Source organism: Arvicanthis niloticus, chromosome 1 (genome assembly GCF_011762505.2).
Source record: "Arvicanthis niloticus isolate mArvNil1 chromosome 1, mArvNil1.pat.X, whole genome shotgun sequence".
NCBI lineage: Eukaryota > Metazoa > Chordata > Mammalia > Rodentia > Muridae > Arvicanthis > Arvicanthis niloticus.
This window is the reverse complement of record NC_047658.1, coordinates 133,548,206-133,571,732: the sequence shown is the minus strand read 5'-3', so window position 1 is coordinate 133,571,732 and position 23,527 is coordinate 133,548,206. Positions and strand designations below refer to the sequence as shown.

Here is a 23,527-nt window from a genome sequence, read left to right as displayed (position 1 = left end):
CCTCTCCCTACCAGAAAATAGAACTAAATGAAACCAAACAAACAAACAAACAAACCTCTTACCAGGGAAGCTGTAGTATGTCAGTGTGTCTGACAGTGTACCTTTTTGTCCATACATCTTTATTTGCAAATGTTCACTGCAATAAGCCATTGGTCCGTTTCAAGGTCTCTGGCTCCTGCTTCACTATAAATACTAGAGCTTCACCAGGAATCCTCTCTGACATCCTTTTGTTACTCTGTGTCATGGACATTCTTCAGTTTAAGATTTGCAGGACCGGTCCTCTCACATGCTCAAGCACACCATAGATGGAGTAGATGTTGGGGTGGGCCAACTCAAAACCCTGGATCTAGGCCTGGGAAGTATCTGAGTTGGTCAGCCTGCCAGCTCTTCTCCACCCAAACCACCATGGCAAGCTCTCCAGCCCTGCCCTGGCTAGCTCACCAAATGCCATAGTTAGCAAGGGGCAGTGTCAGCTGATCAGATCTCCTGCTCTCATGTCCTCCAGGCTGGCTCACCCACACAGTTGCCACCAGGGCTAGCTCCACTGTGTTGCCCAGGCAAGGTGCAGAGCTCAGTCTCCAGAAGGCTACAGCCAGTCAGGGGCAGGAACAGCTCTCCTGTTTTTATGAATTCAGATCCAGCTCTCCTGACTACTGCAGGCAGTAAGACAGGGCATCTTTCCCTTGCCCAAGCCACCCCATGGCTGACTATGGATGGGGCCAGCTCTCCTGAGCTCAGACTTTCTGGGCCAGCTGAGCCACTCCCCTACTATCAGGATCAGCTTTACTCTGCTGCCTAGACAAGGGGTGGGACCAGCTCTCCCTAGTGTGGTAGCCAGTGAGGGGCATGGTCACCTCAGAACAGTGCTTCAGGCAGCAGTCCATACCAGGGAATCTTTGTAGTCATTGGTAACATGGGCCTGGGACATCAACACAGACCCCCAGCTGCCATAGGACCACGGACCCAGATGTGGTCCCACCCCCCACCCCCCAGCAGCAGCATGAGCCTGGATGTATATCCCCATGACCTCAGGTGGCACCACAGGGCACTCAGATCAGTGTGCCCTCAGTAGCAGCACAGGCCTCAACTATACATATTATACCTGGTGGCAGCTCAAACTATGGCATCTACTTGGCCTTTTGTGGTTACTCAGGCCACAGACATTAAAACAGACCCCATCTGCAGGAGGACCATGGACTCAGACATGGTCCTTCGTGGCAGCCCAGGCCAGGACCTCACCATGGCTTCTCTTCATATCTGCCTGTTTCTCACCACTATGGAGTCTCCAGTTTCACCTTTCTCTACAGTGTATGAACACTTTGACTTAGATTTCTCTTCTATCTCTCCACCATGTAGTCTATCTTTTCCATCTCTCCATCACACATTTATTCACTGTAGTGGCACTCACAGCAGGTGCTTAAGTTTCTTTCTTCCAGGTGCCCCACCCTGAGTCATGCTAGGTGAATGGGTATCTTCCTTAGGACCAACCTATCCAGCTTATATTTCTTTTAAACAACAACAACAACAACAAAAGTGAACTGGAGCTAGAGAGCTGTCTCGGTGGTTATCAGTTTGTATTATTCTTCCAGGGGACCTGAGTTTGACTCTCAGTACTTGTGCCAGGCAACTGACAACTACCTGGGGATCTGACATCTCTGGCTTCCATGGGTGCAAACACACACACACACATGCATGCACATGCACACACACACACACACACACACCAGAAGAGAGGGGGTGAAGGGGAGGGAAGGAGGAGAGAGAGAGAGAGAGAGAGAGAGAGAGAGAGAGAGAGAGAGAGAAACTTCCCATTATACTGACATGATCTATGATCCCAAACTACTGAAGAAATTTTTCTAAGATTTATCTTAAAATTAGAGTTTTGAAGCCTTGTCTTTGGCTGCAGCACTCCTACCCATGGTACCTCCCTAACACACCAGCGGATGAAGGATTGTTGCTGCCTGAAGCCGGGGTATGTGTCCAAGAGCCAAGTATTCTCCCTTTACCGTCCAGGCCCAGTCTTCAACATCTCAGCTTCCTCAGAACACAGTGTGAAAATCCTTTGTCTGGATCATATCCTTCTTCATCTAAAGAAGTTTACAACTTTTTGGAGCTCAAAAAAGCATCTTGTTATCCTAACAGTCTCCAAGATTTAGTCTGAATTCACTTTCACTTTATCAAATCAACCATTCTCTAGCCAGTGGGATTATCTTCATGTCAAATAGACTCAGCTTGAGGCCCCGCATCCCATGTCTTTCTCCAGGAATGTCTTCTTACATCCTCCATGCACTCTTGACTATTGGTATTCCATGAAGCTTAACTCCCACTTTCTCCCAGAGGCCATCTCTCTGTGTACAGCCAAGGACACCTTTGTTTCTCCTTTGCCACCCTATGTCAGCCTCCATGGAACTTGCAGTCTACAACATGTCAGGGATACCTACGAAAGTCACACTACCTTATCTCCTCTGCTAAACAGCAAGCATGGTGAGAGGCAGTGGTGACCATGGGTGCTATCTGCCAAGCTGTATGGTTAGAAGATAGTGGCTGCCTGGGCTCACAGACTGAAGCAGCAAGCATGGGGCCTGCATGGGTCTGCACCAGGTCTTCTGAGTATCCGTGATGCTTGTTGGACTTGTAGCCTTGCAGCACCCCTAGCAGTGGGAGCAGGTGTATCTCTGACTTTTTTGCCTGCTCTTTGAGGCTCTTAACCTCAAGGCAACTCTTCAGGTTGCCTTGTCTAGCCTTGACATAAGGGCTTCACCTTGTTCTATTATGTCTTGTTTTGTCATCTTTGGCTGTCATCTCTTGGAGGCCTGATCTTCTCTGAAGAAGAAATGAAGGAAGAGTAGGTCTGGGGGAAGAGGAGAGGTGGGGGCTTGGGGGATGTATCGAATGAGAGAAAAATCTACTTTCAATTTTTAAAAAAGGAATAAAAAAGAAAACAGGAAAAAGAAGGAGGAGAAGAAGGGTAGAAGGAAGAAGAGGAAGAGGATGATGATGATGATTATGATGATGATGATGATGTGATGATAGTGGCTGGGTACCACTACAGGCTAAATTTCCCAGGTTTCTTTGCTGTCAAATCTATATGATGATATTTCCACCCGTGAAAAGTAAGTTAACCTAATGCCCATAACTTCTAAAGGAAACATTCTTTCAGACTATTAATATCTTTTGGTGAAAAGACGTATAAATGTAGTACTTTTTAATATTTGACTAAAATACATAGGGGTGCTCTTATATATTCTTTTCTTAGTCTGTGGACTAGATCATGAATGTGCCTGCTCCTTAGATTCAACTGAGTTAAAAATCCTCAATATCCTCAATGATGGAGGAATAGAAGAAACTTGGCTCCCAAAATAACTCTTTGAGCATGGCTTCTGTACATGTCCACACATCTCTCTGCAGGGTTGTTTGTGAGAGAGAAGCATCATCCATTTTCTTCTCATACAATGTGCAACAAGCCACATTATTAGTAGCAAAAGCTCTGACACAGACCTGTGAATCACTCTGACAATCACCATGATGATCTACAGAATAAAGTATTAAATATATAAATATACATGCTATAGTGGGTTATATAAAAAGTATCATGTCTTATCATTTTGACTGATATTATTTCAGTAATATCAAAAATCTTATATTTTCTGGTTGATGGTTTTGTTCTGTGTGCATTCTTCAACTCCTGAGAATAAGCAATTTACATGATACATGAAGGCTACCATCATATAAAGGAACTTGGATAAAACAACATTGGATGAAGTGTCCAGAGTTAGCTCTACAGCCCTGTAGACACTGTGGTCAGTCTACTGTCTTTGCTCTTATACTGTTTCATCCCCCTATGAACCAGAGAAGGTTAGTACAAATGAAATTGGCTCTAGGGGTTATCTCTCAGGAAGGCAGCTGTTAGAGCCAACAGTACCTTCATTACAACTGTGATGACATTAAAGGATGCCCTAAAGGAAATCCATCATAAACAGAGGGCACTGAATCCACACTTCAGTAGGTAACATGAAAATATACACCACTGACAAGAGAAGTTCGATTTAAAAATCTACCCAAAGAACTATACTCAAATTGTATCTTTCTTCTCCTTGGCTTCAAGACATTCCAATCTCTAGCTTCCCTCTGTTCTTTTGTGTCATTTGTCCCCAGGATCCTTGACAGAGACCTTATTATTCCAGGGCTCCCTCACTGACCCCTTCACTTTCCAGTCACTTGAAATCGTATCTGGTATTTACCCAATGATCTAAAATCACCCAATTAAAAACCCAAGTCTTTCTTATGTATCCAACTTTGGGGGTCTAATATGGATTTAAAACAATAGGACCCAGATACATTTTATATGCTTCCTCCATAAGTGTATCCTATGAGTCAGCTAATGCCAAATTGATTTTTATCCTTTTATTTGTTCCTTTAACACCACACTCTTGTCTTCTAGTATTCTCCATCTCAATTAAGCATATTTTCGGGTCCCATTAGTCCCTTAATTTACTGCACACCCATCTTCCCCAGGACATTTGCCCCAGCTGCTGTCTACATCCTCCAGATGCCACACAACTAAGCCCCTCCTTCCTTCTAACCTTTATTCAGATAACACCTTTCTAAGCAAGATCCTCATGACAAACCTGCTGATTAATGTAATTTCTATCAGGTTTTTTTTTTTAATTACTGATGTTGATTTATTATATAAAGTGATGGAGTTTACAATGAGATTTTTGTTCTAATATATTATGTATTTTGACCACAGTCACTCTCCATTAGTCACTCATGTACCCCTTCTCCCTTTGTACCTCCCCATCCTCTTCCCAAATCATAATCCTTTTATTGTCATTTTATATATTTATATTCCATCATATAATATAAATATCATGTTAAAATCCTCAATTTATTTTATATTAATTTTTGTACAAGGTGAAAAGTATGGACCTACTGTCACTCCTCTGCATGTAAATATTCAGTTTTCCAAGCATCCTTCACAGAACAAGCTGCCTTTTCTTCATTGCATGTTTTGACACTTCTGTCAAACTTAGGTTGACCTAATGGGTTTATCTGAACTCTAGCACTTTCAATATAGTTACTTTGTTTTTCTTTCCCAGTAGCATTTACCATGTTCAAACATGATATATACCTACTTATTATAATCATTTCAATTGTCACTCTTCCCCAATGAGTATTTGAACTCCAAAAAAAATGGTATTTTTTTTTCATTAACTTGAATTTCCCAACTTTATAAAATAATGCCTGCACAGTATGAGCAATCTTGTTAAACTAGCAAATATTTACTAAATATCACATTAGGATGGGCATTCTTCAAGAGCCCTGAGAATAGACCACACACAATAGACATGGTGCCTTATCTGCTGCAGCTTCAGAAGGAAGCTCTGAAGAGTGTAAATTAACACATAGTGTTTCAAGAACCTGGAAAATGGTGATGAAATAAACTATTGGAACATACTTCACTACAGAGGAATTCTCGGGGAACAGACATTAAACAGTGAAAGAAGAACTAAAATTACTCTTCACAGAGCTGTAGCGGGGACAGACATAACTCCCTCACCCCCTCAAAAATTTTCCTTCCATTCTACCATTTTATAACATGAACAATAGTCCTGCAATATATAGAATATACACAGGTTCAAAAGCCCATGAATTCTTTTAATGGGATAATTTAGCTTAGGTGAAGCATAGAGTTTTCTATCTAGATACTCAAATTTGGAGAGAGATGACTATTCAGAACAGGAACGCATAGCAGAGCTCAGTGATAATTCATATAGTGTTGATCAGGGAGTGCTCATAGAGGAAAACCTGCAAAAAAATCTAGGAAGTTGGGAGATTCACCAGCAAAACCAACCTATTCTATCATCTCTCTATTGGCTCAGAAACAGAATGAATGGTTGCTGGTAGATTTGCTACATTTGATACACAAGCTACCTACCTACAAGTCTCCTGTACCTAATGAGATATGTAATTTATTATTGGCAGTGAAAGATGAATACTACTTTCAATAAATTAAAATCATCTTTTACCATAAGGTTTTGGAAAGTATGGACTACACCACAGGCATTTGCAGGAGACCCATGAAAGTAGGCATCGTTAACTGTCAATAGCTCAAATAGCTTATTTAACCAATACACTAACTAAAGTCTTACACAATCCAAACCTTACTAGAGGTTATCAGTCTTGCTACAATGATGGTACAAGTTCTGGACATTCCAGGAAATACAGAAAAATGGGCTCTTCCTTCAATACTGCTCCCAGAAAATACACCACCACTGAAGAGACTATCTGAGGAATCTCTTCAGTTATGTCTAGTCTGGAAATACAGAAGTGATACAGTGCTTCCATTTGAGATAAGTGATGCAGTGTCTCACAGCCAAGAGTAAAGGCATTCTTCACTCTTGTCTTCCTTACATTATTTCTATCATGAAAAACAATTTGCTTTCTGCAAAGATTAATACTGATAATCTATTTTAAGTTAAAAAGAGCATAATTACAATATACACTATGTGTAGCTATTCTAATTCATTAGACAAGCATATGAATATGCATATATTTGCATATGTTGTGTGGACATCTGTATGTGCATGTATGCATGCAGGGAGGACTGTGGTATCAGGAAAGCTAAGCAGACATTCTAAAATACTAAGGAAGCATGACTGGGTGTTAAAATTATGAGTGATTTATTTCCTGCTTTGATGTCTTTCACAGTTTGCTATAACCAGATTACTTTTCTACCCAGGAAACTACATATAGAAAGACACTAACAGAATAGTGATGTGGCAAAGACAGATACAGGGGTTGGGGATAGCTGCAATGAGTGAGCTGAGATTCTCTGTATCAATATCCCAAGGTATTAAAAGAACGTGCATACGTGGCTACAGAGCCAGCATCAGAGTTTCCAGAGGGATCAGAGAGTGAAGGCATGAATCCAGAAGCTTGCAAATTTACAAATGTTGTCCAGATTTTCAAAAGAGGAGAAATGGTGAATGTCAAAGACTATATCCCAATGCATGACATCAATCCCTATGTGAATTCAAGAAAAGATGATTAAACAGATGGCTCTGAGTTCTTCACAGAGGAAGTATTGGGGTCACTTGGAACACGTCATGCCAAACTAAACTCATTTCTTTTAGGTTGGACTAAGAGGTTTCAAAGGAGCGAGGGGTTGTTATTTCAGCAAGGCACAAGATAATCTCCACTGACATCTGCTAACCCTAGCACTTTCCTCATGGGTGGAATCAGGCCAAGGAGAGACATCAGTGGACACACCCTCCAGAATGGAAGGGGCCCTTGGGAAATTGAACACATGCCTGAGATTCAAGAAAGGGGAGAGACAAGTCACAGTGCAGATTCCTCTGTGAGAATACCTACTGAAAAGTTTGTGCCCAATGCCACCTGTAAGGGAGGGCTTCCCTGACCACCCTCTCGGACCTGTCACTGTGACTCAGTTTGCTTTCCTCCATGTTGTTTCTCACTCTCTGAAAGTACACTACTGATTTGTTAATTTTCCTGTAGCCACCACCACCCCCTGGAATATTGGTCCTATATGTACAAGAATAATGTCTATTGTACTCAGCACTGAATGTCCAAGGCCCTGGCACAGAAGTCAATCAGTATTTGCTAAGTAAACAAAGTCTGTTGAACTTAGTTCCCCACTAATGTCCACAAAACTGCAATATTTCCAGGTGTTAGGTCTTTCTTCCTCATCTATGAACACCAAAGTCTCAACATGCCTTCCATTCCCCTCAGTCTCTCTGATTCAAGGAGGGTTCCAGACATCTAAATCTCCTCTTACCTGGGAAACAATGACCATCTGTTCATGAGGTGGGTAAACAATGAGAGACAAGCATATGACATGGCAATCATAATTAAACAGGTCTTTGGCCTCATATTGTGATACGGAGTGCCTCAACAATATTATATGGACAGATACATGCGAGCATGGTCCAGTGTAGAATAGCCATTCACTCTTTGCAGTGAAGGATGCCTTTCCTTGGAAAAGAGCCAATTACTGATGAGTAGAGGTTTTTCACCCCCAAGGCCAATGTAGCAATAAAGGGAGGAGACAAGTGTCCCTATAGCCTAGATCTCTACTGTGTCAGTGACAATTAGCTTAACTATATCTAGAATCCCTAGGATACTTCCCATTGGGTATATCTGATGAATTTCTGGAGATTTACTCTCTAGGAAGAAAGATCTATCCTCAATGACAGAAGCTCAGTTCCATGGGATGGGGTCCCAGTAAGCTAAGCACTATTCCTCTTAGTTTCTGGTCTCTAGACACACTGTGATCAATGGCCTCTCCAGCGGCCTTCCATGACTTGATGGCATGGAGTCTCAACATCAACCCATGAGCCATGAAAAATCTTAAGTTGCTTCTTGTCAATTATTTACTCACACAAAAAAAAAATGAGTAAAGTAACAAATACAGTGACCTACTGGTTCAAGTTTTACAGAGGTTAAGCTCAACATACATAAGGCAGCCATTGCTTTGCCTATAGGGCTTTAGACCAGAAAAGAAGCAAACTGGTCCTAAGTGTTAGGAATGGATTCTCAAGGCAAGTTTTATGGCTTCAAATTACAGCTTACTGCTCACTACCTTTTGTTTTTAGCCAAATGTTTAATTCCTCTGAGTCTAAGTTGGTACAATGTTAAAATGAGTATATGTATCAGCTACACAGTAAATTTTTTTCAAGGATTATATGAATTAATAATGAAACCTCTGAGAGGGAGAAAGAGAGAGAAAGAACTACATAAAGATTTGCCAAGAAGTCCTTAAAGTCATAAAATCCTTAGCATGTATAAAACGTATATATCTTTGTTAACCACTGAGCTCAGCCTAAAATTACAGACTCATCATTAATAGAAGAACAAGGATAGGTAGATATTATAAAACACTAGAAAAAGATGCAGATTTCAAAGTCCATTTTGATGTATTCTGTTTGTGCAATTCTGGTCACATCATTACTTATGTCCAAGATTAGAGTTAATAATTTCTTAAAGTAGGAAAAATAATAAACGATTAGTAATTGTTTACATTTCATCATGGTAAGATTATAGTTTCAATAAAGTGTATACATGATGGATACATTACAAAGTGCAGTGCTACTATTCAGACACCAGATTTTCTCATCTACACCAGCACTTACAATATAAACCAATCACCAAAAGAGGTGAAAGTGTGATGTTTATTAAATGCACCAAAGACGGAGTGTGACTACCTCACTGTTCATCCAACTATGCAGCTAATTGGTTGTGTGGCCTCTGAAACTCCTCTAGACTTTCGGTTTTCTCATCCATAAAATACAATGGAGGATCCCTAATGTCACTTCTGGTTTTTATCTTCTAGACAGACTACAGATTAGGATCTTTGTGGATGTGAGTTTTGTGCTGACAAAGCATTGTGTAGAAATATTAAACCTGTTTAGCTAATAATCAATGTATTAGCACATAATCATTTAAGTGTACCAGGCACATCTAAAGGACTCTTCTCACCAAAGAGAGAGATACTGAATAATTACTAAGCAGAAAAACTTATTTACTTCAACCTCCTCTGAAAGTAAGAAAGAACTCTTTTAGATCCTGTAAGTGGACTTCACAAGATCATTCATTAAACAATTTTTATAGCTCCAAACCACTGTTGATGTACACTTTATTCATTCTCTAAATATTTTTGAGTGCCTATTATTTGAATGAGACTAAAATGACTGAAAATATTCTGACCCTACTACACTCATATTCCAATAGAGAAAAACATCAATTGTTCAATGGATAAATAATCAAGACTCCTACCGATTAATAGTAAAAATTTGACAGATGGACAATATGTTCTAAAGGGTAATTTCTAGAATTGGTCAGGGAAATTGTTTTTAAGCCAGTAATATTACAGTACAATCCAAAACAAGAATTGCCATGTTGTAAAGAAATGGAGACACATGTGTTAGCCAGGAAAATAATTAATTCAGGAATGCAGAGGGAGGAACAAGCTTAAAATGTCACTTGAAGATGGAACAAAGTAATAAGACATTCTGAGTATTAGTTGGGAAGTAGGAGTTGAGATGGAGACACCAGGAAGCACTGTGAAGGACTTTTCACTCTGTAGAAATGAAACAATATGTCTGAAAGCCATGAAGAATTCAGACTGACTGCATGAATTCCTTCCACTGCACTAACACATCCAGGATTTCTACTAACTACCTCTGTGGCACTTTTTGGTTCAATAAATTACCAGCAGGCTCTACTCACTTTCTGTATAATTTATAGTGTCTCAGATTATCCCAAATCTACCATTTATTCAAAAAGTCATGTCTAATACAAGTAAAGACTTTTGGACCTGAAGGATGCCCTAGCCATTCTGGATGGACTTAGATTTAACTAACCTGAAAGGGGTTCAAATATCTTCTGTGTGTGCCCAAAGGTGATCTCAGACAGCTACCACAAGGCCAATAAATGAAAGTCACGGGAAGGCATATTTTCATTTTAAAAACAAGGAGGGGGTTCTCTATCAGCTAAAAGTTTTACTAGACCAGGAATCAAGTCTTTCATGTATGGGTCTTGTGTTAGCTTTTCTCATCACTGTGAGCAAGTTCCTGATAAGGAGTAACTTACAAGAGAAAGAATCTTATTTTGGGTCGTAGTTTTATGTCAGGGTGAGGGTAGCTCTAGTACACTCCATGGTAGTGGGAACTCAATAGCTGCCCCACCCCTACAGCTCTACGTCTGTCACTTAGACCCTTATTGAAAAGGTTCAACAACCTTCCATAACACGCCACCAGCATGTTCAAACACATGAACCTGGTCTGAAACATTTTACATTCAAATAGTAACAGGTCTAGACCAGACATACTGTAGTATTTGTAGGCCCTGCTCTTTCTGTGGTAACAGTGAACTCCACCTCTATAGCAGAAAAGCAGCCTTAGTTGATACATAAACAAATGTGCATAGCTTTGTTCCATCAAAACTTGCATAGTTTGCCCATTCCCAGAACAGGCCAAACAAAGCAAAATGGCAGTTCACAAATGCCAGCTCCTCCCCCAGACAGGCTTCAAATGTGTTTTAAAACAGAGAGGATTTTACTAAACGTACAGACGCCTAGCTTTCATTGGGTAACCCAGGGCCCGCATTCCTGTATGTCAGCAAATGTCAACAATTGTCTGGAGTTGAGTAATAGCTGCCCACTTTGGAGGGAGCAGGGGCTCTGCAGGCCACCAAACACCCCACCACAGACCTGCTTCCTGCCTGACTCTGGGTTTCATACCAGGTACCATTTAGCAGACTAGCCCATTTTTTCCCTTGTGGTAGGAAGTTATTTCTCTAAACCTGCATCTATATCAAATGGAGTAAAATAAAAGACAGATTGAAAAGGCCACATTTCAGGAAAAATGAGAAAAGGCATATGGGTTTAATATGCATATAAAGGATGCTGTGTTGAAAGATTCAATGTTTCTATTTTTCAATTTGTATTTTTCTATTTAAATTTAAAATATTTGCATATTTATATCATGTTACATTCTTATGCCATAGTTTGGTAACAATAAAAATATTTGAGTCCACATCTACATTTGATTTTCTGATTACAGTCTAGTTTTATCCAGTTATGCTACCTGGGCATCTCTCACAGGCATAAGCTAACAGAGTACCCTCCCCAAGACTAAAAGCTGGAGAATCCTTGCTTTATACACACTCCACTTCCTTAAACAAGAAAATTGCGAGCTGAGATTCCATCATCATCTCCTAAAGGACAAACCAAACTCTTGCAGAATTGTGTAACAGATCTCTCACAGTCGCATCCCCTGACTTCTTATTCTCTGACTACAAAACAAAATGAATCACATCTTATTCCGGGATAGGTCACGTTTTTAACAGGGAGCACAAGCCACATTGTTTAAGACCCCAAAGTTCCTCTTGCTCCTTGTTTACAAATGAATGTCCTTAGAACTCATGGCATGCCATTTTAAACTTTTACTTGCTTGTTGCAGGAATAATACAACATTACAGGGACTCAAAAGCAATATTGAACTTCTAAAATTATTAGTCTGGAATAGTCTTCATGTTTCTAGTTATCATCACAGAGAAGCGCATGCCCTTGCAATTACATTCATTCAGGTTTGGGTTGCACAAATCTTTTTGGTCACCATTAGTGTGATCAGGATTCTACGTAGTGGTATATTTTTTATGATGAAGAGCATGTGTATAGGTTTACATGTGTGCTTGGACCCTCCTCCTACTCTTCTTGATATTTTATATTCTCTTCTAGGATTGGGGTTTTCCTACACAAAACAAACAGAGAAGGTAAAGAGTCAAGCTGAAAAACACCAGTCAAAAGAATAAGTTGGGTGCTGGAGAGATGGCTACGCAGCTAAGAGAGCTTGCTGCTCTTCTAGGGCACCAAGGTTCAGTTCCAAGCACCTCTGCCTGGAGGCTCACAGCTATCTGTAACTCTAGCTTCGGGAACTTTAAACACTCCCTTCTGGTCTCTGTGGACACATCCACTCATATGCATATAATCATACTCAGATAATGCACGCACACCACAAGTAAATATAATTCTTAAATTGGATGTATAGTCACTCTATAAAACATCCAAATAAGGGAAAAAAACAGACATTACCTAATGGCTACTAGGCCATTTGCCTGTAGAAACAAGAGGCCTTTTCCCGCTGGCCCTGTCTCTGCCTAAACCGCTAGTATTTTCCTCTTACTAGACAGTCTGAATCTCACTTGAAAGTTTGTTCATGTGTCCTCTAGTTTGTGATTCCATTATGGGGGTGGGGAGGAGTGAATATCTCCAAAAGCATTTTTGAAATAAAAAGGATTATTTCAGCTTGCATTTCTAGATAACAGCCCACCACTCAAGACTTGAATTCAAGGCCGGACCTGAGGCAGAGACAGACTGCTGAGGAATGCTGGTTATTGGCTTGTTCTCTTCTGGCTCAAACTCAGCTAGCTTTCTTATGTATCAAGGACCACTTGCTCAGTTGTGGAACCATCAAAAGTGGGCTGGGCCCTCCCACATCAATCAATCATCAAGACATTTTTCCATAGACATGGCTACAAGCCAATCTGATCTCAGCAGTTCCTCAATTGAGACACCCTCCTCCCAAATAACTCTTGGTTGTGTCAAGCAATTAAGAACTAACCACGGCAATACGCCCGCACTTATGAAATGCACAGGCTCCTGTTGGATCAGTCCAACATTAGGTCAAGCACTGAGGCCAATTACACCATTTATCTGTCTACCCTGCTGTGGGTGAGATCCAGACACTGCTGAGGTTTGAGACTCAGTCACTGGAAGATTACTGAACAGTAGAACCTATAGTCTCCCCTAGAACCTAGAACCCCAGTGTTTCCAACAATTAAAAACAATTTGCTCGGTGTGTTCTGCTTTTGATTCATACTCAAGTTTGTGATGAGGAACCAGATAGATTTTATAAATAAAAAAGTAATAAAAGTTATCCAAGTCAGCTCACTAGTTTAACATGTATGGATGGTATGAGGGCTTGACCACCCGATTTGGACATCACCAGGTACATGCTTAGCACCAGAGTCTAGGATCCTGCCCTTATGTCTTGGTACAACTCCATCAGAGCATAGACTCACTATCACTGCTTTACAGTAGCACAGATAACCAAACTCCGTGCCACCAGGAGACCAAGTGACCTACCACCCCTTGTCATATGTTCTCATCAAAGTTCTTTAGATATAAACAATGACATGTTTTCCATTTCCAGTTAATCATTATTTCTGCAATGCATGATTATCACCAAGTTGCTTGACATTTTTCTTAATAATTTTAATGCCTCTTGCCTTCGAGACCAAATAAATAAATTAATTAATTAAATTAAATTAAATTTTTAAAAAATCTTTCAAGAGAGCCTTTGCTCTCAACAAGTGAGTGTTGTACTCCAGGCTCCACTGAATCCAGATCACCTCACTGAGTGACAGACACCAAAGATGCATTCATTACAGAAAAAGTTTGCCTATGGCAACATTAGCCAGTGGAAAAAGCATTCAAATGAAATGGCCACGCACACCTGGAAATTAATTTCTCACGCATGACTTTTCACTTGGAAATCCATCACCAAATGTCCTCCGTGAATTGCTTGAAGTGTCTACACCACAGTTTCCCAAATGAACCGCAACTGGGACCACAGAGACTTCAACTTTTCTACAACAAGCTTCCTCAACTCTGCGCTCCTCAACCCACACCCTGGCTTGTTATTTACTGCACTTTACACATGTATTTTATTTCATGCCTTTATTAATCCAAGTCTTCCCTGCCCCCATCTCAGCAGTAACAAAAGAAGCTGTAGAAAATCAATGAGCTCAGAGCTGAGAAACGGGGCGAGCCCTGTGTACCCTTTCAACCCACTGGGCACAGGCTTGCTGAGTGTAACCTGAAGTCTAATAACACTTTCCAAACCAGCCTGAAAGTGCAAATGAGAACTGGTTTGTCCCCCAAGTCAAGGCTTAAAATGAAAAGGCTGGTGTTGTTTACACTGGGGAAGAAAGGCTGACAGACAGTAATCCTTCACTCAGGATTAAGGAGAAGAAAGAAAGAGGGCTGGGGGAGGGGTTCTGTTTTCACTTTCAAATCTCAGAATTAAGTCAGGGAAGGAGGGGGGAGGTGTGGCTGGGAGTCTAGGAGAGCACAGACACACATAGCTTCATGTGTTTGTCCTCTGGGCTCAGTTACACACACCTCACCATGGCTAAACTGAAAGGCCTGTGCATCGTTGACAGATTGGCAGCCACCAGTCTGCATGGAACGTCAGCAGCTCAGGGACGCTCAAAAGCAGCCATAAGACAAGACTTGCTCTGAAGGGTGGCTGACAACATGTCTAGCCACTCAACTTTTCTTCCAGCGGCAGTCTGAGCAGCTCACAGGATAGACCTGGCCAGGCTGGGACAGCTCGGGGGTTTGCCATGTCACTCAATGGCTATCAATTTTTAAAATGAATGGCATTTTAAACTAAGTAACAAAGAAAAAAAAAAACAGAAGAGCATCATTAGGCTTTCTTGCCTGTGATTCAGAGTGGAGGCTTGGAGTTCTCTGGTGAAACGGGCATATCAGGCATGATGCTGTCATGTCATAGAAGGACTGTCCAGACTGGTAAGAAGACAAGGTGAGAGAGACTCTGAGCCTCCGCATTCCACTCACTCCTCCAGAGGCAAGGTTTCCATACTTGTACAACACCCTTGTTAGGGTTTCTAGCCATCAATACCACATGGTCCTTGGCCATTTGAAAGTAGTTAAGCTTCAGATGATATCTTCATGTCACACAAAATGACAAAAGGAGTGATACACCCTACCCCAAAGCCAAGGAACACTATAGTATGAACACAGAGTGTTTCTGTGGGGAGGTGGGTAGAGCTGTCCATACAAGATCAAGGCATCATCTCAGAGTGTTCACTATGGATGTCTACAAATAACAAGCAACTTGAAGTATCCATAGCATGAAGTGAAGTGAAATGTCACAGAGTGAAAATGAAGTCACATTCACACAGCATCATAGTCTCCCTGTCATCTCCCAGTATGAGCAACATCCCCTTCAGGGTTGGTTTCTACCAATTTCCCTCTCATCCGGCATTGACTTTTGGTTATTACTTGGAACGTCAGTTGTGTGCTGAGTTTGGTTTTTCCACTCTGTGATATTGACAGCTAACCTGGGAAATCTCATCCTCTCTTTCCTCTGTGAGACAGGGCGGGGAGGGGAAGTGATACATATGATAGCTATGAGATAAAGTAACACAGCACATTTAGGATGCCAAGAAAGAGTCCTTGCTGGGACTCAGCCTAGAAGAGCTCAGGTTTATCTACTGTCTCCCCGCATCCATGTGAGGGCATCTGAGGTTTTGATTGACTTGAAGTGGCACTGGCTGTTTACCCAAGCAGAGTGCCTGTCATCTTCAATCCTTAGTGATTGTGTGTGATTTCTTAAAAAGAAAAAAAAATATATACCTAGTCCAATCTTTGAAACTATTTTTCTCCTGCCCAATTTTAATCAGGCAACATGTAAACATTTAGCAGGTTTGCATTTCACAATCAAAGAGCCTTAAGTTCAAATTCTAAGCTTGCTCACTGTTGCCTTGGGATAGGCATCTTCTTCCCTGGTAATCACAGCTGGTTTTAGCCTGTAAAATGAGAACTGTAAAGATTCTCTCATAGATAGTTTTTGTCAAGATGGTGAGGTGTCAACCGTAGATCTGGAGGGATGGATCTGTGAGGAAAGTGCTTGCTGCCAAGCATGAAGAGTTGATCAGATGATCCTCAGATCCCCAGAACCCACATCAAAGGAGGAAGAGGAGGGGGAGGGGGAATAGAAGAAGAAGAAGAAGAAGAAGAAGAAGAAGAAGAAGAAGAAGAAGAAGAAGAAGAAGAAGAAGAAGAAGAAGAGGAGGAGGAGGAGGAGGAGGAGGAGGAGGAGGAGGAGGAGGAGGAGGAGGAGGAGGAGGAGGGGGAGGAAGAGGAGGAGGAGGAAGAGGAGGAGGAGGAAGAGGAGGAGGAGGAAGAGGGGAGGGGAGGAGGGGGGGAGGGGGAGGAAGGAAGAAAGGAAGGAAGAAAGAAAGGAAGGAAGGAAGGAAGGAAGGAAGGAAGACAGACAGACAGACAGGTATGGTGACATATACCTATAATCTCAGGGTTGGGGATTTAGCTCAGTGGTGGTAGAGCGCTGACCTAGCAAGCGCAAGGCCCTGGGGTTCGGTCCTCAGCTCTGAAAAAAAGAACAAAATAATCTCAGTACAGAAAATAGGCAGAGACCTGGAGCTTCCAGGCCAGCTAATCCAGCTCTATCAGTGAGCCCCAAATTCTGGGAGAGACCCTGTCTCAAAAAAGTAATAAGGTGGAAAGTAGTTGAGGAAGAGCCTTGATATTGATCTCTTGCCTCTATACATACATCCTTGTACACATATATTCATAAGCACACACATACACTTACACAAAGATACCACACTGCTCAACACATGGGTATTTACATAAGGATTATTACTGGTTTCCCATGATGAAGAAATCAAAGGTATAGGTGACTCAGGACTGAGTGCCTGGGAGTGTTTCTGTAAGCCTAAGGCTTTTCAATGCCCATGTATCTGTAGATCACTCCACCGTGGTAACACTTCCTCCACTGCCACATAAAGGCCAGTCTGTCATACTCCTCTCTCTAGGAGGTAGAACTTAATCGCTTTCTCCTGGAAAATAGGCTGGATTTAGTGACTCACAGTAATAGTACATGAGATAGCAAAGACAGTGACTGGCGTCTGAGGAAACCTGGTAGTACCTCAACCAGGCCATCGAGGTCAACATCGTCAGAGGTGAGCCATGTCAAGGCCATGTGCCCTGGCTGTGGTGCTGTGAAAGGGCAGGGAAGTTCTCACTTCTATAGCACTTCTTCCAGAAAAACCATAATCTCATTCTACCCATGAAAGTGCAAGTGGCAATCCCAACTAAGACTCATCCTTCAAAACTGCCTAGAAAGTATGTTTCACCAGTTGAAAAATAAGGGAAGACAAAAAATGTATTTTGTCATGTACTATATAAAACTAAGACAACTCAATGGTCAAAAGCAATGTGGTATAGTGGATTAGATCCTGGAGCAGAAAGGGGACGTTAGTAGAAAATGAATAAAATTTAGACATGGTGTGTATTTTAAGTAATGGTCTACACCAATGTTAACTTCATGTGTACAATGCCAACTTTAGCAGAAAGTTGGAAAAGGGATAGTGAGCTCTCTTTGACTTTTCTGTTATTATTGGTTCAAGACTGATCAAGGTTTCAAAATCAAATAGTTGGGCTGGAGAGGTAGATTTGTGGGCTCATGCCTACATAGCATGCACAAGGCCCCAAGGAACACTTCCAAGACACAAAGACAAAGATGGAATATGAGGGAGGGGAATAAAGAGAGTTAGAAAGAAGAGAAAAAAAAAGAAAGTTAAACAGTCAATAAATGTTGGATAGGAAAAATGAATAATGATAATTTTATGATATAAAAGCCCTATATTATTTATTATAATAAAGTACCACAGGTAAATGGTATAAATTCTCTTATATATGATACAAGTATATATTTCATATAATTAAATAGGCATGAATAAAATTATATATAATTTTATATCAAATAATTTTATATATAACCTATATGTAGAATCTTACTTATATAGTTATAGAACACATATACACTATTACACATGTGCATACACACAACATATGGTATATATGTGGTATATACCGATTTATGATGCTATAGTATTTTTTATTCTCTCAAAGTATTTTCTCATAAACCAAAAACATAAGTGTGAGTTGTGGTACCATGCCAATGTGACAGAAAACACTTTTTCACCACCACAAAAAAGCCAGCTGATCATGAATCTGCCTTTAGATGAGAGACCACAAAAGAGGCACAACATGGAATGAGGGTGAGAGGCAGGCCAAATCTCTTGAAGGCCAGGAAACCAAGATGAGGACCCCAGAGAGAGCATCTAGGGTTGACATCAGATGGTTAGGAGTTCCAATTCTGTTAGTTGACTCTGCCACCTTGAGCAAGTGATCTGAACCTCCTGAATTTCTGATCCTTCATCCATAAGGGACAGGTGGCACTCAGATATCCAAGATCTAGGCAGAAAGTAAATGAAACTGTGTAAAAAGCATAGGTACTGATGGACTTTGACACAGCAATGGCAGGCCATGCTGCACATCTCTCTCACCAGTGTGCAGAGTGTGTGATGGTGATATAGTATCCTCAACTGGAGTGAGGGTTTGCTGATCTGGGTTCAGGGCTACCAGCCATGGAGGGTCACAAAAGTCCTTCTGGGGAACTAAAATAGTGTTGATGTGCCTAGAGGAGAGAAAAGAAACTAAACTGCTAATACCTAGTTCTACCTAACTATGCACTGATGCTACCCCAAAACACTGGCAAGGCATTATATAAACCCACATTGTTACTTTACCTACATTCTAGTTACTTGTTGATTGGGGGCTGTGTAACAGGCAACCCCTAAGCCTTACTCACTTAAAAGAAAAAAGAAACAGGATTTGTTTTGATTTCAAATCTGCAAATTGGGTTCCCATAGTGTTAGCAAGTAGCCCAGGATAGAAGGTGTGACAATGACCAAGCTGGTTCATTTACACATGCAGGAATTGATGGTCTGCTGGTGAGGACCTCAGCTGGAACTCTGCCAGGCATGTGTTCTCTGTCTCTCTAAAGTGCAGAACTTCCTCACAACATGGTGGCTATATTCTAAGGATAGGAGGTCTAAGACAGAGCCAGATAGAAGCCAGGCCTTCCGTGAGTTAGCATTAGAATTCATACAACAGGGCCTGGAGTATATAGCTCGGTGGAAGAGCACTTGCCTACAATGCACAAGGCCCGGGGTTTGAATCAAGACACTACTAACAAACAACAGAAAAAATGAAAGGTACACAGTATCTCTTTCATCATGTTCCCTCAAACATAGTTCTAAAGGCTACAAACCACCAGAAAGAAGGTAAATAAGCCCATCCCAGACTGTGAACTCATAAGGTCACAAAAACAGATCAGCCTGAAAATATTGCTGTGGCCACTTTTGAAAAATACATTCTGTCACATCAAAAGAGTGACTGATACTCAAGTTAGCAAAGTGGAAAGGGACAATCAGATATTTTTCTGTCATCTACTAACAGAAAAGTAGAATATAACAGAGACTGGCAAGAATGGAGTGTCTCCCTGACAGACTCTTCTTACATCATTTTCAAAGCCATGTGCCCTCTCTTCTCTCTCGGTCTCTGCATGCTTACTACACCCTTTACCTCTACCTGGAGACCAGCCTTCTCCTGTTCATTGGCTACCACAAGATCTAAGACTTCATGCTTAGCCTTCTGTATAAATGACTCGGTCGTAGCGCTCCTCGCTCCTCTGCAGCCCTTAGAAATTTCATACAACCAGCCCAGTGTGTCCTGCCACCACTTGTAGCTCTTTTCCCCAGTGCCATCCCTGGCATTTTGGTCTTCTCAGTCCACAAGAAAGACATGTAAATTAGCCTCTCCAGGGACTTGCTTTTAGCCAATAACCATCCTCAGTTGACCAACAAATACCTCAACTTCCTTGGAATAACTTAGCACACATTCCACACTGGCTACTCCAGTCTCTGTAACAGAACTGTGTTCCAAAATGGTTCCTTGGTTGATGAGGTAGGTGAGTCTTTTTGTGATCTTCTTCCTCCTTTCCCACTGTGCTACACCCCAACTGATGTTCACTGATATCTTCCCTTTAATACAATGCTGTACTCAAACACTTGCCTTGGAGTATTGGTTGGCGGGGAGACAGAGAGACTGGCATTTTCCATCCCTTCAGCTGGCTCCAAGTTAAGCCCCCAGAGAAATGGAGCGATTGGCCCAATTTTGGTCATGTGACCATTCCTCATCAAGCCTTCTTCAAACATGAGAATGAGTCATGGAATAACAGGGCTTCCTGAGCATTTTCATCATCAAAGGTCATAAGTGGGAGTGGTTTCCAGAAGAAGGGTCTTAGGGCAGAAAAGTTCTTAGACACATGGATGCCAAATTCAGCACAGTGCATTAATTTATTTGTAACATATGTTCAGAGTTTCCTGTTTAGCCAGACACTGCCACCCAAATCTTATCAAAGAAGGTTTTCATGTTAAGAGCACAATGCCCTCTCCTGACATCCTGCCTGTACTCGAAATATAAAGCAATGTCCTTCATGGCAAATAGACATAGTGAAGTACTAATTATGTAGGCTCCCTGTGCTGGGTATTTGCATGTGCCCTCTCATTTTTTTCTAACAATTATACTGTTTGAAAAATGAACAGATAGGAATAGTTTTTTAAACTAGACACATTTTAACTAACAGATACATTTTGGCACGGCATTCAGATCACCAACTCACAGTACATTATAAGAATAATTTGTTTCATTATTTGAAGTCTTTAAGAAATAAAGTCAAACACAAATCTAATATAATCCAAAAAGCTATGTTCACCTTCTTTGTCTCCCCCATCCCAATTAATTCCAAATAAAGTAAGGAAATGTGTTTGGGGTTATCGACTCTATAATCTGACCCCAGAATTCACTTCTGGCTAACTGGTTACTCCAGAAATGTTAATGGCAATACAGACCACACTTCCCACCAAGATGAGTTTTGTTACTAAAAATTAGGCTCACAAAAGGGAACTGAAAAGCCCATGTTACAATAGTTCCAGCTGCCTGTATCCACTGTCATCGTATTCATGAAGAGCTGAGAAACTTCCTCAAGGTCCCTCAGTGCTTTCCAGGTCCAACACGAAACCATTTTATCAGCCACAGCCACTATTTCTATCCAAATCTCCCTCTCCTGTTCCTGAGCATGTCGACAAGAGAGGCTTTCTGAAGACCTTCCCACAGTGGTGTCAGGGTGAAATTCGTGAAGTACTGGCTGACACACAGATTCCCCTCCAGCCAGGCCATGCCAGTGCTGAATTCTGAGCACATCTGAGGATACTGTCACCTTGCCATCGTGTCACACTCTGCTTTCTGACCTTGGAAAGAAAAAAGCTCTTCTCAGGTCCAGATTTTCCCAAGAATTCAACTTTTGTTCCAACTCTCAACCAAGAGGCCACATGGCAGCATTTCTCCTTCCCTCTAAATAACTACTGAGGTAAAGAAGTGACAGTGTGGCAGTGTGCAGGGAAAGGCTGCAGGATGTCCATCCCTTGCTGCCAGAAGCACCAAGATGCTATGTACAGCCACTTGAAAAATTATTCTTAACTCTCAGCTAAATTAATTATAATCAAATCAAAATGACGGTCAGAAATATGACAGTGGGTGTATCTAAGCAGTGCTCACTAACCCACCAGGACGGACTCCAAGGTGGTACAACCACAAATAAAGCCCGCGGAGGACTAATGTGAAGTAACTAGAAACACAGAAAGTTGAAAAAATATTTGAAATGCACTCAAACACATTTGAAAATTACACAGAACATTTGAGGACACCTGGTATTGAAATAAAAGAGAGCTCTTACCTGGTAGTTGACAATCATACTGATGAACTGGAATTAGAAGCAACACCAAGCACTGAATACAGTAAGTGCCATTTAATACCTAAAAGAATGACTTTTCCACGCACATGTCTTTGAATGTACAGACGCACCTTCCAGACGTATTCATCTCTCAGAAACTCGATGATTATCCTTGAAAATATGGGCACTAACAAGACATAAAAAGAAAAACCTTCTAATTCCTCAGTGATGGTCTCTACACTCAGTGAACACTCAACACAATTGGCAAAGTTCCACCCAAATACCTTCCAGCTTGGTGAAATTAAGCATCTGTGGTTGTGTACATGTGATGGAGATCTAGTGTTACCCGTTAGCCATATCTCTAGGAAACACTCATAACGCTGATCAAATTGAGTTTATTGTACCAACACTGAAGTAAGCCAAGTCCCATTTTCTCCCTGCCAACATCTTATGTGACAGGTCTTACTATTGATAGAAATCAGAGTTCAGAAAGGTTAGGTGATTTGTGCAAGTCACACTCAGTATGGCAGAAACCTTTGTAGAGCTGCACGGCCAAGCCTTGCTGCTGCTGAATATGACATAAGAAAGATGACCACTGCACTCAGCTCCATGAGGGCCACTGTTGTGGTCTGCTTGTGAATTATTCCCCAAAGGCTCATGTGTTCAAACACTTGTCCCCCAGAAGTAGCCACTGTTGAGAAAGGTTTTGGACATTTGAAATGTAGGACCCTTTTGGCTACAACAGGTCCTTACAAATAGGCTTTGAAGGTTCTAGCCCCATTCTGCACTTTATAGCCCAAGTTCTTCGATCTGTCTGCCATGTGACTGGCAGCCTCCAGCTCTTATTGCCATGCGTTTCCCACCATAATTGGGTAAACTCCACGAATCACAATAAACCTCTCTTCCCTTGTTTATCATGGTGATGAGAAAATTAAAAACTTCAGCCTCCCTTCACTCTCTGCCATTCATTTCTTCTCCCGATCTCCGTGGAGGGGAGAAGGGCCTCCATCCTTACTTAGGTCTATGCTTAGGATTCTACCGATACTTCTGATATTGCTTCACAAGAAGCCGTTATGGCTGACAGCTCCTCCTATTTCACAAATGCAAATGTAAATATTATATACAAATACAATTGACTAGTGCCAAACTAACATAAGGACCCACTTCTAAGTCAAAGATCAACTCTTTGTTTCACATTGACTTGCCAACTTCTCAGATTCTCTGGATTTGGGTTTATATGAGGTCAGAAGCCTTTTGGAATGCATATGGTATGTAATAAATACGGTTTATGTAAATAATAATTTTCTTCGAAGAACACAAAATGGGAGATCAGAAATTTCCCACTTCTCCTGACTCCCCTCAACACCCAAATTGTGTCCTCCTTAAAACAAAACAAATGTGCTGCTATTTCCTGAGCTCTAAACATAGTCAAACATAAATCATGGGAGAAGGCGTCCTCTTCCTAGCCTGGAATGCGCTGTCTGTGCTAAGAGCACCCCTTTACTTCTCTCCTGCATACCCACTTCTGACCCCAA

At 41.4% G+C, this 23,527-nt stretch overlaps 1 protein-coding gene across 17 annotated transcripts in view; it reads right to left on the bottom strand.

Annotated features, from left to right (window-relative positions):
* LOC143435565 (uncharacterized) overlaps positions 1-23,527 on the bottom strand; it is a 274,667-nt gene that overhangs the window by 225,917 nt on the left and 25,223 nt on the right. The window contains exons 3-4 of one of the 17 annotated variants that reach the window (XR_013105996.1): positions 21,996-22,179; positions 20,582-21,510 (exon numbers count right to left, since the gene is read on the bottom strand). The exons of the other annotated variants lie outside the window; for them this stretch is intronic. The gene's annotated coding sequence lies outside the window, so the exon portion shown is untranslated. Of the gene's footprint in view, positions 1-20,581; positions 21,511-21,995; positions 22,180-23,527 lie in introns of those variants that run through there. 17 annotated transcript variants of the gene reach the window in all.